At 40.8% G+C, this 21,221-nt stretch overlaps 1 pseudogene; it reads right to left on the reverse strand.

Moving 5' to 3' along the window:
- Positions 1-1,070: 1,070 nt before the first annotated feature.
- On the reverse strand, positions 1,071-18,816 carry LOC106609542 (Ig kappa chain V region 3547-like; annotated as a pseudogene).
- Positions 18,817-21,221: the final 2,405 nt, after the last annotated feature.

The raw sequence follows: 21,221 nt of genomic DNA on the forward strand, positions 1-21,221 counted from the left end.
CCATTTAAATCAGACATTTGGTTGAGGTTCATATGAGGACTTGTTTTGGGGTGCTGAAGTGATTGTAACTTTGAAGTAATGTTGAGGTCATAACACCTTTTGTTTTACTTCTGTAGATCTTGCTTTGAATATGGACAGGAATTGTGTTTCAAAACTTCAAATAACTTGTATATATACTTAAAGGCCATGACAAAAAGTACACGTCATAACCATGATGATGATGATGAGGATGGTCATGTGATCTTAATGATTGCTTTCTATTACTGTCACATGTCACAGTTGACCTCATCTAGTGACCATTTTTCCATGTCACTGTCTCGTCCCCCTCAGCACCTGCAGTAGGTCCCAGCTGTAGCAGTACAGTCACTGTGCAGTCTGACTGAGGGAGGTTTTTGTACGGCTCTGTATCACTGTGTGAACACTGGACCACTGTGTTCACTCTGACAGTAGTAATCTCCTGCATCTTCAGGCTGGTCTCCACTGATGGTCAGAGTGAAGTTACTCCCAGATCCACTGCCACTGAATCTAGATGGAGTCCCAGACTGAAGTCGGTTTGAAGAGTACATCAGGAGTTTAGGAGCTCCTCCAGGTTTCTGTTGGTACCAGGCCATACAGTAATAATACCCAGTACAACCAAAAGATACAGTCACACTGGTTTTACAGTTTATAATAATTGTCTGTTCTGGGAGAACAGTTTTCATTGTAGGAGTCTGAGTCACAGTGACCTGTCCTCTGGATTCTGAAAAAATATAAATTTAACCTGTTATGGCTAGGGGCAGTATTTTCACGGCTGGATAAAAAACGTACCCGATTTAATCTGGTTACTACTCCTGCCCAATAACTAGAATATGCATATAATTATTGGCTTTGGATAGAAAACACCCTAAAGTTTCTAAAACTGTTTGAATGGTGTCTGTGAGTATAACAGAACTCATATGGCAGGCCAAAATCTGAGAAGGTTTCATTCAGGAAGTGGCCTGTCTGACAAGGTGTCGTTCTTCTTGTCTCTGTTTATTGAAGAGTGAGGATCTTAGCTGTCCCGTGACACTTCCTACGGCTGCCATAGGCTCTCAGAAGGCGGCAAAACGCTGAATCGTGGCTTTGCAGGCTCTGGCTGAAACAAAGTAGCGCGTTTGGGTAGTGGCTGGTTACAGTACTGTGAGACTCAGGCTCGTGCCCGCGTCGACCGAAACCTTTGTTTTCTTTCCTCTGTTTAGCTAAATGGACATTCCCGGTCGGAATATTATCGCTTTTTTACGAGAAAAATGGCATAAAAATGGATTTTAAACAGCGGTTGACATGCTTCGAAGTACGGTAATGGAATATTTAGATTTTTTTTGTCACGAATTGCGCCATGCGCACGACCCTTCTTTACCATTCGGATAGTGTCTGGGACGCACGAACAAAACGCCGCTATTCGGATATAACGATGGATTATTTTGGACCAAACCAACATTTGTTATTGAAGTAGCAGTCCTGGGAGTGCATTCTGACGAAGACAACAAAAGGTAATCAAACTTTTATAATAGTAAATCTGATATTGGTGAGTGCTAAACTTGCCGGGTGTCTAAATAGCTAGCCCGTGATGTCTGGGCTATGTACTTAGAATATTGCAAAATGTGCTTTCACCAAAAAGCTATTTTAAAATCGGACATATCGAGTGCATAGAGGAGTTCTGTATCTATAATTCTTAAAATAATTGTTATGCTTTTTGTGAACGTTTATGTAAGTAATTTAGTAAATTGTTAGCAAATTCCCCGGAAGTTTGAGGGGGGTATGCTAGTTCTGAACGTCACATGCTAATGTAAAAAGCTGTTTTTTGATATAAATATGAACTTGATTGAACAAAACATGCATGTATTGTATAACATAATGTCCTAGGGTTGTCATCTGATGAAGATCATCAAAGGTTAGTGCTGCATTTCGCTGTCTTCTGGGTTTTTGTGACATTATATGCTAGCTTGAAAAATGGGTGTCTGATTATTTCTGGCTTGGTACTCTGCTGACATAATCTAATGTTTTGCTTTCGCTGTAAAGCCTTTTTGAAATCGGACAGTGTGGTTAGATAAAGGAGAGTCTTGTCTTTAAAATGCTGTGAAATAGTCATATGTTTGAAAAATTGAAGTTTTTGTATTTTTGAGGAATTTGTAATTCGCGCCACGCCTATCATTGGATATTGGAGCAGGTGTTCCGCTAGCGTAACGTCTAGATGTAAGAGGTTTTAAGTTCTAGTTTTTCTATTTCTATGTTTTTTGGGGGGATGATCTCCAATTAGAGGCAGCTGGTACTCGTTGTCTTTAATTGGAGATCATACTTAATTAGGGGTTTTTTTCCACCTGTGTTTGTGGGTAGTTGTCTTCTGTTTAGTTTATGTACCTGACAGAACTGTGTGCTTTCATTTTTCTCTTTGTTATTTTTCCTTTAGTGTTTTGAGTTAATAAATATTCATCATGAGCAATCGACACGCTGCGCTTTGGTCCCCTCTCTACGACAGCCGTTACAATTAGTGTCACGCCCTGACCTTAGAGCCATTATATGGTTATTTGGTTAGGTCAGGGTGTGATATGGGTTGGGCATTCTGTTGTATATTTCTTTGTTTTGGCTGAGTAGGGTTCCCAATCAGAGGCAGCTGTCTATCGTTGACTCTGATTGGGAATCATACTTAGGTAGCCTTTTCCCACCTGTGTTTTGTGGGTAGTTTTCTGTTTCGTATCTGTACCTGACAGAACTGTGCACTTTCATTTCATTTTTTGGTATTTTTGTTTGAGTTTTTTTTTTTGTGAAAATAAAACATCATGAACACTTTCCACGCTGCGCTTTGGTCTCATTCCGACGACAGCCGTTACAATTAGTCCCTATTGTAATATACTAGTACCTCAGTACCCTCAGTCCCTATTGTATTATACTAGGACCTCAGTACTATCAGTCCCTATTGTATTATACTAGTACCTCAGTACTATTAGGGTGGTATTGAGAGTGCTCTGCCTATGAAGGTTCTCAATATTGTGTGAAGGAGGTTTTTGTACGGAGACTTCACCAGAACAATGTTATGAGATGTTATCATCTTCTCCAGAAAAAAATCTTATTTTTAGGCTATTTCTTTTTAGAGATTTTTGTGGACAGATCGGTGGATTGGTAGAGGGCAGAGTCACCGAAGTGAGAGAATTGTTCACATACCACCATGTTTATTTGGCAATAAAACCATAAGCATTCTAACATGTGATTAAAAAGAGCACATTTTGATATACTGTAATGAATATCACCTCATTTTTCTGTTGAAATTTAGCAATGACTATTTATATACCTGGGATACCTGGGATAGGATAAAGTAATCCTTTAACCCCCCCCCCCTAAAATATTTAGATGCACTATTGTAAAGTGGTTGTTCCACTGGATATCATAAGGTGAATGCACCAATTTGTAAGATGCTCTGGATAAGAGCGTCTGCTAAATTACTTAAATGTTAAATGTTCATAATATAAGCAACACTTTGTATTGCATTCATAGTAAATGTTAACACTGACATGGTTTGAAGGTGAACCTCATCTATAGCTCTGAATTATATTTTGAGGTCATTTTGGGCTTGTATCTCAGAGTCGATTTTACATAAATTCATATGGATATTTCATGTCTTATTTAAAATTGTGAATATTAAATGATACTGTATCCAGACTATATGAAGTGATTTTTTGTCTTGGACTAGTCTTCATCTGTGTCCAGGGAACCTCCTCCCAGTGTTCTATTGCTCTTGATGTGCTAAACTGTAGAGCATGAATGTAACATACATTTATCTCCACTCCTCTCCTAATGTTATAGAGTAGTAGCTGACCCTCTCCCCTCTCCTCTTCTCCAGCTGGTCCCTCTGTCAGGCCTGCAGTGTCTTTGCTCCCCCCGTCCTCTGAGCATCTCTCCGGGGGCTCAGCCACACTGGCCTGCCTGCTGAGCTGCTACTCCCCACAGGGGGCGATGGTGAGCTGGGAGGTAGACGGGCGGAGGTGAAGGAGGGGAGCCTGACCACCACAGAGGAAGAGAAGGGCGGCCGCCGTAGCAGCACCCTGACCCTGAGCAAGGCACGCTGGGAAGAGGGAGAGGTGTACACCTGCAGGGTCGCCCACGACGACACCAGTGATTCGGCCGCCTTCCGGAGAAGTCACTGTAGTGTCTAAAAGCCATTGCTGGAGGCTAGAGAGTCCCCACATGGTGTTTGTGTTTTAGTGTTTTAGAGCTGAATGTTACAGTATAATAGTGAATAATATCAGTAGTGCTGTGTGATAAATGAACTATTTTGAGATTAAGTTGTACATGTCTTCTTGCCTCTAAGTTTAAATAAAGCTTGTTTTGATTGAAATATCACCCCAGGAGTTGATTTAAGTATGATTCCAGTGATCACTATCTCATGAATAGGCAGCACATTTCATACTAATTTATATCAATCAGCTTCTTTCATTATTTAACATTGTAGCATATAGCTAATCTCATGTTTTCAAACAGCGTTAAAAGGGCATCTGATCCAACAAATACTCTAATCATTTCTACAACTGAATGATCCAGTTATACTGTAGCATCAATACCAGTGATAATAATGAGTGACATTTGATAATAAACCTCTAAGATCTATTCTCAGAACTCACACTGCTAAACAGTTACTTTCCATAACATATGTATGCTTCCAATGCTTAATTCTTAATATGATTTTATTAAATTACATGTTTTAGCAATGGTTTTCAACAATATGTAGTGTAGACTACTCCATAAAATTCCCCCAGATCTTCTCTACCTCTAACCCCCTGGGGACAGAGTGAACATCTGGTGACAGTACTGCTCTACTCTGGGACAAGCAGAACCACACAGTCCTGTCTATGTAAATCTCAGTTTCACTCCCACAGCATTCAGTCTAGCAGATGAACAGTTTCACTGTCTGAAATACCCTGGACTGGGCCAGATGTGAGGGAGTGACTGGTTTTAACCTCTATGGTGGATGCAGGAAGGGAGACATAACAGATATGCCATAATATAATTAATGACAGAAAAAAGGTGTATTATACTTTATGTAGTATGTGTATATAGTAGTTGGATAGTATACATGTGTCTCATGGTTGAGTCCAGCATCAGGTCTCATTCACAGGTCTAGCAGTCAGTAACCTACTAAGGACAAAGAGTTAATATTTTGCTGTAGATAAATACATCCATTTAAATCAGACATTTGGTTGAGGTCCAAATGAGGACTTGTTTTGGTGTCTGAAGTAATGAAGAGGTCATAACACCTTTTGTTTGGCTTCTCCTGATGACTGGTAATAGCTCCCATTTGACCTGTGTATCTACATTGTCCAGCAGACAAATGACAACTATCGTCTACACATGACTGTATCTTGTTGACTGTACCTAAGGCCTGTACAGTGCTGGGGGGAAAAAGTGTTCCAGTTCTCTGGCCCTTCCACTTGGAAGGAGCTTCAAAGGGACATGAAATTGCAGGAGCTCGTCTCTTTGACTGACTACTGTAGCTAGGGTAAAAACTATAGTGGACAATGAAGTGGGGGGCTGTCAATGTTTTGACCCCTAAATGCACCACATCTCCCCAAATAATTATTGCCTTCTCAATGTGTACATTTATGGTTTTGAACTGTAGTGCTTTGCATTTCATATTGTAATTGTGTGTAAAACCTTGTGTGCCACTATTTTGGTCAGGACTCTCTTGTAAAATATATGTTTAATCTCAATGAGACTAACCTGGGAAAATAAAGGTAAAATAAATACAAACATTTTGTTCCAAAATATCACACTTTTTAAGTGAACTTTTAGGTCATGACAAATATAATTAGTTAAAACCATGATAATGATGATGTGGAACATGTGATCAATGATGCTTTCTAACCTTATTCAATGTTTCCTCTACTGATCAGTGTTCCATGTCACTGTCTCTTCCCCCTCAGCACCTGTAGTAGGTCCCAGCTGTAGCAGTACAGTCACTGTGCAGTCTGACTGAGGGAGGTTTTTGTACGGCTCTGTATCACTGTGTGAACACCCAGACACTGTTGGGGTAGTGTAAACTCTGACAGTAGTAATCTCCTGCATCTTCAGCCTGGACTCCACTGATGGTCAGAGTGAAGTCACTCCCAGATCCACTGCCACTGAATCTAGATGGAGTCCCAGTGAACTTGTTGTTTATCTGATAAATGAGGAGTTTAGGAGCTTCTCCAGATCTCTGTAGGTACCAGGCTAAGTAATTACTGTATATACTACTGCTGAGTTTACAGCCAATGTTGACTGTCTCTCCAGTGCCAACAGCTTTCACTGCAGGTGTCTGAGTCAGAGTGTACTGTCCTCGGGATTCTGAATATTGAGTGGTGAGAGAAACAAACAAAACAATTAATATATTTACCCTGAGATAAGCATGACTACTTACTCAATTATCATTACTTAGATAATCATCATACTTATACCTTGTATGAATAAAGCAAGAGTCCAGATGAAGATGGTGATAAAAGTCATGGTTGTTGTGGGTTCTGTTGTCATGAAGGACAGCTTTCAGTCAGGAAGTGTTAAACTCACAGGAATATAAACCCTCCCAGAGCACTGAAGCATGTTTTGTCTATGCAAAGTGTCCAATCTATGCAAACAGGGGTGTATTCATTTCTGCCGGTTCTGTTGCAAAATGTTTCTTAAAAGGGAGCGAACAGAACGAAACAGGGTTGGACCTATCTGAATTTTTCCAATTGCAACTCTCGTTTTCTTCTGTTTGTTTCTTTTTTTTAACAAAAAAAACAGGACGTGACCACTACAATACCAATGTCCAAGCAGGGCACAAATTGGGATATCAAGAATAGTTAAATGGACAATAATTAATAATATAAAAAAAACAACATAAAACCAAACATCAGTAAGAGAAAACAACAACATAAAGAAAAAGTAGAATAAAACATTTTAATATTATTCCCAGTTACACCACATTAGAAATTGACTTCAGTTACATCCATTATGACCTCTAAAGTTCATTAAGCCGAGCAATAAAGTATCCGTTTGGTTCTTAAACGGTAAACGGTTTCCGTAATGAATACACCCCCAGAGGTGTATTCACTAGGAACCTAACAGAACCTAACGGAACCTAACGGAACCAAACAGAAGCAAACAGTAGCAAAAGGAACAAAACGGGGAGGGACCTAGCGGAATTTGTCCAATAGAAACTCACGTATTCGTTTCAAATCTTTACACAATGCAAAACGTTTTGCTACAGTGTACAACTAATACATACACCCCAGACTGTCTTAGTCCCACAGAGACATTGTAATTGAAGAGATCTGTGTGAGCAAGAGCATTTTTAAGCGGTGGGGCTGATTGCCCAGCCAATCATGGTCTTGCTTGGTAAACAAGCCTCAGCTGGGCTCAATTCAAGGCTGGAAAGGCACTGGAAGGTTTGAGCAGGGCGTTGCAGGAGAGACGTTTTGTGTTGACTGCACCACAGGTCATTTCAGGACAGTGTTTCCCAAACCTCTCTTCAAGTCTCCCCAGAAAGTCCACTTACAGTATTCGACGTGTTCCAGAATTAGCACAGCTTATTCAAATGGTCACCTATTTAGCAAGCCCCTCATTAGATAAATCATCTGTACTAATTCTGGAATAAAATCAAATGTGGACTTCCTCAAGTACTTAAGGAGAGGTTTGGGAAACACTGTTTTAGGGATTAGGTGTTATAATCATGTTATACCATCTCAATAAATATAGTAGATTTTGACAGAGGGATCTTACAGAGACTGGAGGTTATATTCTGAAATATTGTGAGACATTACTATTGAACATATACAGATTCCTTTCAGCATATTGTGTGACATGTTGAAGCAATGTTTGCATTTTAACTCTTTCAGGTTGACCATAACAAAATGGGAGGAATATTTTTGTGTCATGACGTTGCCCTGTTGGCGGGAAGTTTATGGCCCCCCTGCCATGAATACCTTTCCCCCTTTTTCTCTCCACTCTACAGAATGGACTCTTGGAAAGCCTTTTTGTTAACATAGAGAGAGTATTTGTAACATCAAAAGCTCGGGGAAAATAACAATCTTTATGTAATCCAACCAGTTGAAAGTGTCCGTTGGTACTTAAAGAATATGATGTCAGATCAGTTGTCGTCTGAGACATTATTACTGATGATAGGACGACATAAACTGTGTCTTGGGAAGTCTACACATTCTAGATATCAGATTCACATGGAATTGTTGTGCAATTTAAATGTTTAAATATGAAACTATTTGTGAAATGATTAAATGTAATTTTAGCTTCTAAATGAGAGAATTGTTTTCATGAGTGAACATTGATCACTCAGTGGCCACGCCCAAGTGAACAGGCATTGGTTGTGAACTATGAAACACACCCTTCTCTCCCCCACTACAAAAGCCCATTGGCGAAAGTCAACCTCTTATGTTCCCGATGACGTGAGGACTGCTGTTCATACGTTTAGAAGGGCTATTATCAACTACAGAACTAAGCCAACCTCAGCGTGAGCTCTGGTTGCGAATGGTTGAACGACATCAACTTAACTAAATTAACATTGTGTTCCCAATGACGTGAGGATTGATGTCTATACGTTTAAAAGGGCGAATTTCAACGTGGAAGTGACGATCGCCACGCTGGAAGAATGAATGTGACTACACCAGCCAAAATATAGCATGAGCTTAAAATATGGTGACTTGGTATGAACTTTGAACTCTTATTCACTAAAGAAGTGATACATCCTAGACGTCGAGTTATCAGCAGCAGCTGTGAATGTGCGTGGCCTGGGAAGGGATGGAGAATCTCTTCGAAACGACAGGGTGCTACATCGTATCCATCGTACCACCAGACAACAGGGTACGGCAACGTGCACGTTCTATCACCAGACGACAGGGCACTAGAACGTATCCGTTCTACCAAGGACAAGGGAGATCTCTGCTGGGCAGCCCAGCCTTCCATCTTTGACCAATCTATCGAAGCGCAGCTCAGAGTAAATATATTTCTTGCATTTTCCTTTTCCGAATGGGCGGATATTTAGAATGCATAAGATTCTGTATTTACGATAGCATAGCTTCAGAAGGTCCGATAGAGACCCAATCCTTTTGTTCCTCAGTCGTCCCGTGCTTTCAATCAAACCCAACCCCCCTTCTTTGTGTAACCAGCCGTCATATCGGTTTTGCCCGATATGTTCTTTTATGACATAATTAGTAATCAATGTATGATCCATCCTGTGCATATGTAATTCTGTGTGATAATTTAGGTATTTAGTAAATAAATAATTAAACCACATTTTGTATAGCTGATTCAACTTGTTAGCCAGGGTTCGTGAAGATAACCAAGAATTTTACGAGGTTCCGATGAGACTGAATATGGTGATGATTAATAATTGACTGCTATTGATATAAAAGATTACCAGGTCTTTAAGAGTTTATTCGGAAGACAACAGCTCTATAAACATTCTTCCGTGGTGCCCCGACTTCCTAGTTAATGACATTTACATGTTTAGTTTAATCAGGTAATATTAATAACTGAGAAATTATTTTATAAAATAGCATGTCATATCATTTAATCCATAGTAAAAACACGACATATGTAATCTGGACATACGGTTGTTACCACTTAAGGAATGATTTAACATGAGGGTGGATAAGTTGACATAATAGTCATCGTCACTGATATATTTATCTCAGTGTATTTTAGTTCCATTGGAGGCTACTCAGAGGAGGAAGGGGAGGATCATCCTCCTCAATGAATTTCATAAAAATATAAATAGTTAAACATTTAAAGGTTATCCTTTTTAGATAAAACTATACAAAATCTATGCACATGTCACATATTTTATTTTATAAAAACACATTGTTTTGCAATGAAGGTCTACAGTAGCCTCAACAGCACTCTGTAGGGTAGCACCATGGTGTAGCTGGAGGACAGCAAACTTCCGTCCTCCTCTGGGTACATTGACTTCAGTACAAAACCTAGGAGGCTCATGGTTCTCACCCCCTTCCATAGACTTACACAGTAATTATGACAACTTCCGGAGGACATCCTCCAACCTATCAGAGCTCTTGCAGCATGAACTGTCATGTTGTCCACCCAATCAGAGGATCAGAGAATGAATCTAGTACTGAAAGCATATGCTACAACTAGCTAGCACTGCAGTGCATAACATGTGGTGAGTATTTGACACAAAGAGAGAGAAAGACATAAGTTAAACCTCTTACATCTAGGCGTTCCGCTAGCAGAACCCCGTTCCGCCAGCGGAACCCCTAGCCAACAGCCAATGCGAAATACAAAACCTCAAAAATCCAATAATTTCAATTTTTCAAACATACGACTATTTTACACCATTTGAAAGATAAACCTCTCCTGAATCCAACCACGTTATCCGATTTCAAAAAGGCTTTACAGCGAAAGCAAAACATTAGATTATGTTAGGAGAGTACATAGACCAAAATAACCACACAGCTATTTTCCAAGCAAGCATATATGTCAATAAAACCCAAAACACAGCTAAATGAAGCACTAACCTTTGATGATCTTCATCAGATGACACTCCTAGGACATTATGTTATACAATACATGTATGTTTTGTTCAATCAAGTTCATATTTATATCCAAAAACAGCTTTTTACATTGGCGCGTGATGTTCAGAAAATGTATTCCCACCAAAAACTTCCGGTGAATTTACAAAAATACTCATCATAAACGTTGACAAATTCATAACAATTATTTTAAGAATTATGGATACAGAACTCCTTTATGCAATCGCTGTGTCAGATTTTAAAATAGCTTTTTGGTGAAAGCACATTTTTCAATATTCTGAGTACATAGCTCGCCATCACGGCGAGCTATTCAGACACCCGCCAAGTTCGGGGCAACCTAAACTCAGAATTAGTATTAGAAATATTGTATTACCTTTGCTGATCTTTGTCAGAATGCACTCCCAGGACTGCTACTTCCACAAGAAATGTTTTTGTTCGAAATAATCCATAGTTATGTCCAAATACCTCCGTTTTGTTCGTGCGTTCAGGTCACTATCCAAAGGGTAATGCACAAGTGCATTTCGAGACACAAAAAGTCAAAATGTTCCATTACCGTACTTAGAAGCATGTCAAACGCTGTTTAAAATACATTTTTATGGTATTTTGAACGTAAAATTGCGATAACATTCCAACCGGACAATAGTGTATTCATTCAAGGAGGAAAAGAAAAAACAGCGTGCTCGCAGGAACGCACATATCCAATCTCTTTGTCCCCAGGCAGTCCACTCAGAAACTGAGCTACTATACTCTGCCCAGTGACAGGGGAATGCTCAAAACACTTTCTGAAGGCTTTAGACAGCCAATGGAAGCCTTAGAAAGTGCAACGTAACAGCACAGATATTGTAGTTTCGAATGGGACTAGAAAGAAGAAATACATTTCTCAGATCCTACACTTCCTGGTTGACTTTTTCTCAGGTTTTTGCCTGCCATGTGAGTTCTGTTATACTCACAGACACCATTCAAACAGTTTTCGAAACGTCAGAGTGTTTTCTATCCAAATCTACTAATAATATGCATATTCTCGTTTCTGGGCCAGAGTAGTAACCAGTTTAAATCGGGTACGTTTTTTCATCCGGCCGTGAAAATACTGCCCCTATCCATATCAGGTTAAACAGTTTTGAACAAATTAATTTATAAAAAATGAAGGATGAGCGAGAGAGAGAGAGAGAGAGAGAGAGAGAGAGAGAGAGAGAGAGAGAGAGAGAGAGAGAGAGATAGCTATATTTCATAATTTTTTTCACTTTCACTTTCACTTACTTGGCTATCTAGCAAATGCAGCAAGCTAGTTTTGCCTACTCAAACACCCGGCTCAAACAGAGGGATGCTATGTTAGCTAGCTGGCTATGACTGCCAGTCAGGGAAGAGTGAGAGTTTTGGCTAATGTGGCTACCCTTTATAGCCTGCAGGCCCAGGTGCGCCAAATAAGCTCTGCCTACTGGCCTCCTTATTTATAAAAACACCCAGCTAAACCCCCAGACACACCTCTGCCCTTAAGGCTGCCCCTCCCTCTCTCACCTCAGCAACCTTGGACCCTAAGGAGCACTTTAAGAGTGAGAGAAAGAGAGACAGAACCGGGGAAGCAAGAGGGAGACAGAAGAGCACAGGCAAGTTATCCAAAACAATGACAAAAACTACGGCATTGAGGCACGGGACAAGGCATCGGCAAGGACATTTTCTTTGCCCTTAATAAGACGAATGTCCAAATTGTACAGCTGCAAAAACAGATCCCACCTCAAATCTCCCTTGCTCTAGGAGACAATGGGATGTGGCAGTTCACTTTTAGAAGATCGAACTTGCTCACAAATTTTGCAGAACCCACTTGATCAACACAATCCTCCAAACAAGGAAGAGGAAAGGAACCAGGCTACGTAATGTTGTTAACTTTACGATAGTCTGTGCATGGCCTAAAAGATGCATCAGGCTTCTTGACTAACAGATAAGGTGAAGCCCAACTGGAACAAGAATGTTCAGCAATATCGTTATCCAACATGTACTTGACTTCTGCATCTAAGTGCCTGCACTTGTCAGTTGAACACGATGGAAGCACTGTCTTATTGGCTGAGCAGCTCCAACATCAACATCATGCTCAATGAGATGAGTACGAGAGAGCGTATCAGAAAACAGAGCAGGATTACTGTCAATACGTTTACCTCAATAGAGCATGCAAATTCCCAGTGGTGGAAAAAGTACTCAGTTGTCATACTTGAGTTAAAGTAAAGATACATCAATAGAAAATGACTCAAGTAAAAGTGAAAGTCAACCAGTAAAATACTACTTGAGTAAAAGTCTAAAAGTATTTTGTTTAAAATATACTTAAGTATCAAAGGTAAATGGAATTGCTAAAATGTACATAAATATCAGAAGCAAAAGTATAAATAATTTCACATTCCTTATATTAGGCAAACCAGACAGAACTATATATATATTTTCTTTTTATTGACGGATAGCAAGGGGTAAACTCCAACACTCAGACATAATTTACAAACGAAGCAGTTGTGTTTAATGAGTCTGCCATATCAGAGGCAGTAGGGATGACCAGGGATGTTCTCTTGATACGTGTGTGAATTGGACCATTTTTCCTGTCAAAATGTAACGAGTACTTTGGGTGGCAGGGAAAATGTATGGAGTAAAAAGTACATTATTTTCTTTAGGAATGTAGTGAAGCGAATGTAAAAGTTAGCAAAAATATAAATAGTAACGTAAAGTACAGATATCCCCCAAAAACTACTTAAGTAGTACTTTAAAGTATTTTTACACCACTGTAAATTCCCCAAAGTTCTGAAATTTTAAATGGCCTTGAAAAACACCATCATCAGGAGCTGAACTCTCCTCCTCATACAACATATGAGGTGAAACGGACTCTAGGGCAACTGAGAATGCAGAAAGGACAGAACCAACTCTAAGTGAACTATCACCTAACTTAACAGGAGTTGATGCCGATGAACGAGAGTAGTAAGTTTTCAACAAATTCACATGAAAAAGTTGGGTGGCCTTCCTGCGCTTAGGAATTGCAATCAGACAGTTCTGTTCAGACACTTTGCGCACCTCCGTGAAAGGACCAGTGAACTTAACCTGCAAAGAAGAACCTACAAATAGGTAAAAGAGCTAAAACTTGGTCACCAGAGCTAAATTGTCTACGCTCAGACCGACAGTCATAAATATGCTTAATCTTTACTTGTGCCCTTTCCAGTTTCTCTTTTGCCATTTCAGCAGCAGAGCACAGTCTATTACGAACACCATTGACATAATCAAGTAAATTTAGTGGTGGCTCTACTGTTCCCCAGCTGTCCTGCAACACAGCCAGAGAGCCACGCGCTGCATGTCCAAAAAACAGATCATTTAGACTAAATCCTTTACTCTCCTGGGCAACTTCTCTAGCTGCCAACAGTAACCATGGCAAACCAACACTGGAACTCTTCCAAGTCAAGGTACAGTGCCTTCAGGAAAGTATTTAGAGCCAATGACTTTTTCGTTCACGTTTTGTTACGTTACAGCCTTATTCTAAAATGGATTAAATCGTTTTTCTTCTTCATCAATCTACACACAATACCCTGTAATGACAAAGCAAAAACTGTTTTTTAGAATTTGTTGCACCTTTGGCGGCGGTTACAGCCTCAAGTCTTCTTGGGTATGTGTAATGGAAATTATATGATTAAAGGTTTGACTAAATGATTTCACTCAGAAACCATATAACCTGTTGAAATGTATTCGAAATTATAAGGCTATAATAATGGGTTAAAAACTATATTCCAATTCTGTGTGTGAGTAAGACACTGTTACTATTTCAAAATGAACAGGGCATAGTTGATAAGACGACCCTGTGAGAGGAACAGGAACAGGGCCTCCCTAAGTTATGGAGGGGAACAACTGCCTGAAAACGGCTAGGTTGGCAAAAGATAAGGAGACAGGTGGTCTGGGTACTGTGGAAAAATACAACCGCCCAAAGCGGGGTGGAGTTCTCTACTGATGTAAGTTTATTTGTGTGTGTGTGTGTGTGTGTGTGTGTGTGTGTGTGTGTGTGTGTGTGTGTGTGTGTGTGTGTGTGTGTGTGTGTGTGTGTGGTGTGTGTGTGTGTGTGTGTGTGTGTGTGTGTGTTTGTGGTAATATAAAAGGCTGTGTGCATTGTATGAATTTCAGAGCTCTCATAAATCATGGTTTTGACCCTTGTAGGCTGGGTATCCATCTGCTTCATTCAACCAGAATCTTACACAGTCTGGGGGGGCAGACTGAGTAGTTTCATTGAAGTTCGGTTTAAGAACATTGATAACTTAATTATCGTAACAGTATGACTCTACAAGCTTGGCACACCTGTATTTGGGAGTTTCTTCCATTCTTCTCAGCAGATCCTCTCAAGCTCTGTCAGGTTGGATGGGGAGTGTTGCTGCAAAGCTATTTTCAGGTCTCTCCAGAGATGTTTGATTGGGTTCAAGTCCAGGCTCTGGATGGGCCACTCAAGGACATTAAGAGACTTGTCCTGAAGCCACTCCTACGTTGTCTTGGTTGTGTACTTAGGGTTGTTGTCCTGTTGGAAAGTGAACCTTCGCCCCAGTCTGAGGTCCTGAGCACTCTGGAGCAGGTTGTCATCAAGGATCTCTCTGTACTTTGCTCCATTCATATTTGCCTCGATCCAGATTAGTCTCCCAATCCCTGCCGCTAAAAAACATCCCCACAGCATGATGCTGCCACCAACATGCTTCACCGTAGGATGGTGCCAGGTTTCCTCCAGATGTGACGCTTGGCATTCAGGCCAGAGTTCAATCTTGGTTTCATCAGACTAGAGAATCTTGTTTCTCGTGGTCTGAGAGTCTTTAGGAGCCTTTTGGCAAACTCCAAGCGGGATGTCATGTGCCTTTTACCGAGGAGTGGCTTCCGTCTGGCCACTCTACCATAAAGGCCTAATTGGGGGGGTTCTACAGAAATGGTTGTCCTTCTGGAAGGTTATCCCATCTCCACAGAGGAAGTCTGGAGCTCTGTCAGGGTGACCATCGGGTTCAGTTTGGCTGGGCAGCCAGCTCTAGGAAGAGTCTTGGTGGTTCCAAACTTTTCCATATAAGAATGATGGAGGTCCCTGTGTTCTTGCGGACCTTCAACGCTGCAGACATGTTTTGGTACCCCTCCCCAGTTCTGTGCCTAGACACAATCCTGTCTCTGAGTTCTACGGACACTTACATCGACCTCATGGCTTGGTTTTGCTCTGACATGCACTGTCAATTGTGGGACCTTATATAGACAGGTGTGTGCCTTTCCAAATCATGCCCAATCAATTGAATTTACCACAGTTTGACTCTAATCAAGTTTTAGAAACATCTCAAGGATGACCAATGGAAACAGGATTCATCTGAGCTCAATTTTGAGTCTCATAGCAAAGGGTCTGAATACTTATGTAAATATGGTATTTTTGTTTTTAGTTTTGAATAAATTAGCAAACATTTCTAAAAACTGTTTCCACTTCGTTATAATGGGGTATTGTGTGTAGATTGCTGAAGAAATGGTTTTATTTAAACCATTTTAGAACAAGGCTGTAACATAACAAAATGTGGAAGAAGTCAAGGGGTTTGAATACTTTCCGAATGCATTGTAAGCTTTTAGTTTGACTAATGTATTGCCACTGGGGCCTGCTGGTGTAACTGCTAAACTGCTTTCTGACTGTACACTGTACTGCATGATTGTAGCGGGTTTACTAACGCGTTAGTTATATTAGCTATGTTGACTATGACGTTACTTTAGCTAATATGGTGAGCTAGCTGCGGTTATGATATGAAGGTTTGGCTAGGAAAGGTTTTTTCACCTGGTCACAGACAGCTGATATGTTGAACATTGAAGTCCACTATGCGAGAATGAATACAACGACCTGTTTGTATGTGGCTACGAAAGTGAACTGTTTGCATGTGATCAGGGGTGTATTCATTCCGCCGATTCTGTTGAAAAAATTTCTTAAATGGAAGGAAACGGAGCGAAACAGGAGTAAACATACATGAATTTGTCCATTAGAAACTATTGTTTTCTGTCACGCCTGCTCCCGCTCTTCCTCCCCCTGGCGCTCGAGGGCGCCAGGATCTCCAGCATTACACACTCAAGCCACCATCAGTACGCACACCTGCCTTCCCCCCTGTCACACGCATCAGCGATCATTTGACTCACGTGTACTCAGTTACTTGTGTCATTGCCTTCCCTATATCTGTCTGTTCCCAAGCTCTGTTCCCTGCTTCGGGATTTATTGTCTCATGTCCGTGTTCCGACACTGTTCCTGTCTTGCTTCCTTGTCTGTTCCCTAATAAATGTCTGACTCCCCGTACCTGCTTCTCCTGTCCGGCTTCAGTCCTTACAGTTTGCAACTGTTGGACTAATGATTACACCCTAGGTCAGCAAGAGTGTGCAAGGCAGTATTGAATGTGTCACTGTCTGTCCATGTGTCCCTGTCACCACAAATCTTTCTCTCGAGCTGTGTTCACCTACGTTGAATTCATAGGCTAGGTTGTAGGAACCTCATGATGGGTATAGGGAAAATGCAAGAAATATTTAGTAGCCTAAACCAATCTATGTTAAACTGGGTGAATGGAATATCAATGACAGTCATCCAATATGCTGTAATAGAAATAAGGCCAATACACATACAAAAAAATAATCATGCTCCCTCATCTTAAATGGCACCGACCGCCACTGTTTAGTTCAGTCAGTGGTCCATGTCACTGTCTCTTCCCCCTGGCTGAACATCTGGTGACAGTGCTGGTCTATTCTGGGACAAGCAGAACCACCCAGCCCTGTCTATGTAAATCTCAGTTTCACTCCGACAGCTACTAGTCTAGCACTTGACCAGTGTCACTCGCTGACACCCTGGACTGGGACTGATGTGAGGGAGGTGACTGATTTTAACCTCTATGGCGGATTCAGGGAGGGACATATATGTCACGACTTCCACCGAAGGTGGCTCCTCTCCCCGTTTGGGCGGAGCTCGGCGGTCGTCGTCGCCGGCCTACTAGCTGCCACCAATCCCATTTTCCTTTTCATTTAGTTCTGTCTGGTTTTACACACCTGTGTCTTGTTTTTCTGATTTCGGTGGGTTTATATTTCCCCGCTGCAGGTTAGGCTGTGCGGGATTATTTGCTGTAGGGTACATGTAAGGTGTTTACCATGGACATATTGCTTGTGGCTAGCGGAGTCAAGGTTTCTCCCCTGTGTGTGTCGTTGCGCTTTCGGAGCGCCCAATTAAACTGTTGATTTTCCTGGAACCCTTCTGCTCTCCTGCTCCTGATTCCACATAACCCCCTCCATCGAGAGGCATTGTTACAACATAACAGATAAGGCACCAAGTAATTGATGACAGATAAAAAAATATTATACTTTACGATGATAGTGTGTAGTGTATGTCTCTACGTAAATGTGTCTCATGTTTGAGCCCAGCATCATGTCTCATTCACAGATCATGAAAAGGGTTAATACATGCTAGATGATCACATCAATATTTGGTTGTGAAGTGCATGTAGGGATTTGGTTTGAGGGGCTGATGATGATTTAACATCATTTTTCTTTTACTTCTGTAGATCTTACTCTGCATATGGACTGGTAATGTGTTTCAAAACGTCTCATAACTTTTGTACACACTTTCAGTTCATTACCAATATAACCAGTTACAACCATGATGATGATATAAATGATGATGATGATGATGAGGACGATAATGAGGACGTTGGAGAACGTGTGATTTGTATCATGCGTTCTAATCATATTCAAAGTTTTTGTACGACTCTATCACCGTGTGAACACATGACCACTGCTATGGTAACTCTGACAGTAGTAATCTCCTGCATCTTCAGTCTGGACTCCACTGATGGTCAGAGTGAAGTCACTCCCAGATCCACTACCACTGAATCTAGATGGAGTCCCAGACTGAAGTGTTGTAGCATAGTAAATAAGGAGTTCAGGAGCTCCTCCAGGTTTCTGTTGGTACCAGGATAGGTAGTTATTAGAATACACATTACTGCTGGTTTTACAGTTGAGAGAGACTGTCTCTCCTGGGACAACAGCTTTCACTGCAGGAGTCTGAGTCACAGTGTACTGTCCTCTGGATTCTGGAAAATATAATAAAAACATTTATATTAAATAAATGTTACATGTTGTAATGAATAGCTCTGAATAGAAATATTAACATGAATATACTGTATGTTATACCTTTGTGTAGATGTAATTATTTTTAAACAACAAATTCCAAAAACTGTAACCTTGAAAGCAGAAAGCAAGTGTCCAGATGAAGATGGTGATAAAAGTCATGGTTGTTGTGGGTTCTGTTGTCATGAAGGACAGCTCTCAGTCATGAAGTGTTAAACTCACAGGGCTATAAACACTACCAGATCACTGAAGCATGTGCTGTCTATGCAGAGCATCATCACTATGCAAACAGACTTTATTGATCCCCAGGGAAACTGTAGTTGAAGATCTCTTCTTCTTCTTCTTCTTCTTCTTTGGGATTGGATTGGCGGATTGCATCCAATTTAAAGGTGTATACACTGCCACCTACTGTACTAAAAGGTATGGCCAGTCACGGCCTACAGTATCTACATTAAATTATCTTCATTATTCCTGTTCCTAAAAGGATAAACTTACACACCAACTAACCCTACACTTATATACCACTCTTTAATACAAATAAAATCACCTCCCCATTAGCCTCTCTGGGCTAGGCGGGACGAATTCGTCCCACCTACGCAACAGCCAGTCTAATCCAGTGGCGCGATTTTCAAATACCTTAGAAATGCTATTACTTCAATTTCTCAAACATATGACTATTTTACAGCTATTTAAAGACAAGACTCTCGTTAATCTAACCACACTGTCCGATTTCAAAAAGGCTTTACAACGAAAGCAAAACATTAGATTATGTCAGCAGAGTACCCAGCCAGAAATAATCAGACACCCATTTTTCAAGCTAGCATATAATGTCACAAAAACCCAAACCACAGCTAAATGCAGCACTAACCTTTGATGATCTTCATCAGATGACAACCCTAGGACATTATGTTATACAATACATGCATGTTTTGTTCAATCAAGTTCATATTTATATAAAAAACCAGCTTTTTACATTGGCATGTGACGTTCAGAACTAACTTCTGGGGAATTTACTAACAATTTACTAAATTACTTACATAAACGTTCACAAAAAGCATAACAATTATTTTAAGAATTATAGATACAGAACTCCTCTATGCACTCGATATGTCCGATTTTAAAATAGCTTTTTGGTGAAAGCACATTTTGCAATATTCTAAGTACATAGCCCAGCCATCACGGGCTAGCTATTTAGACACCCGGCAAGTTTAGCCTTCACCAAAATCAAATTTACTATTACAAAAGTTTGATTACCTTTTGTTGTCTTCGTCAGAATGCACTCCCAGGACTGCTACTTCAATAACAAATGTTGGTTTGGTCCAAAATAATCCATCGTTATATCCGAATAGCGGCGTTTTGTTCGTGCGTTCCAGACACTATCCGAATGGTAAATAAGGGTCGCGCACATGGCGCAATTCGTGACAAAAAAAATCTAAATATTCCATTACCGTACTTTGAAGCATGTCAACCGCTGTTTAAAATCCATTTTTATGCAATTTTTCTCATAAAAAAGCGATAATATTCCGACCGGGAATATCCTTTTAGGTAAACAGACAAACGAAAAGAAAGCTTTCGGTCGACGCGGGCACGAGCCTGAGTCTCACAGTACTGTAACCAGCCACTACCCAAACGCGCTACTTTGTTTCAGCCAGAGCCTGCAAAGCCACGATTCAGCTTTTTGCCGCCTTCTGAGAGACCATGTGAGACGTAGGAAGTGTCACGTTATAGCAGAGATCCTTTGTAATTGATAGAGATGGAAAAGAAGTTCAAGAAATGGTCAGACAGTGTACTTCCTGTACAGAATCTTCTCAGGTTTTGACCTGCCATTTGAGTTCTGTTATACTCACAGACACCATTCAAACAGTTTTAGAAACTTTAGGGTGTTTTCTATCCAAAGCCAATAATTATATGCATATTCTAGTTACTGGGCAGGAGTAGTAACCAGATTAAATCGGGTACGTTTTTTATCCAGCCGTGTCAATACTGCCCCCTAGCCCTAACAGGTTAACTCTTCTGCAGTAAAAAAATTTACACCCAGGTAGTTCTCTTCAGCTACCACCTACACATTTAAACCCACTACCCCATTCCACTACTTTGACCCTATCTGCTCCTGCACCATGCCAACGACCTGGGAGGACGGGATACCACCACTCAACACACCCTGTAACTCTGCTGAAGTCTAATCTCATATACCCAAATACTTCTCTGCAGCTGCCACGACAACATCTAATCTCTGTGATTTACCTACCATCCCGTGGTACAGTTGATAACCATTGCTATGAACTCTAAGAAGACAACCTTACTGAAGCATAACTCACTCGTTACTCTATCCCTCTGTGCTGGCACAAATCTACTACTCACTGTGATCCTCGCAGGATCCCTGACCCTTGACCCATCCTCCTCCACTTCCTTCACTGCCTCAGCATATGACACCCTCTGCACTACTCTGGCTATGGCCACTTCAACCTGCATCTCTCGTACCGGACACTTCAGACCTCCAGCAGCATGAGTACCCCTACAGTTGACACACGCAACTTTATCCACCGAAACTACACAATCCTCTGTCCCATGCCCTCCTGCACACTTCCCACA

This window comes from Salmo salar, chromosome 07 (genome assembly GCF_965601325.2).
Source record: "Salmo salar chromosome 07, fSalSal1, whole genome shotgun sequence".
NCBI classification, from domain to species: Eukaryota; Metazoa; Chordata; class Actinopteri; order Salmoniformes; family Salmonidae; genus Salmo; species Salmo salar.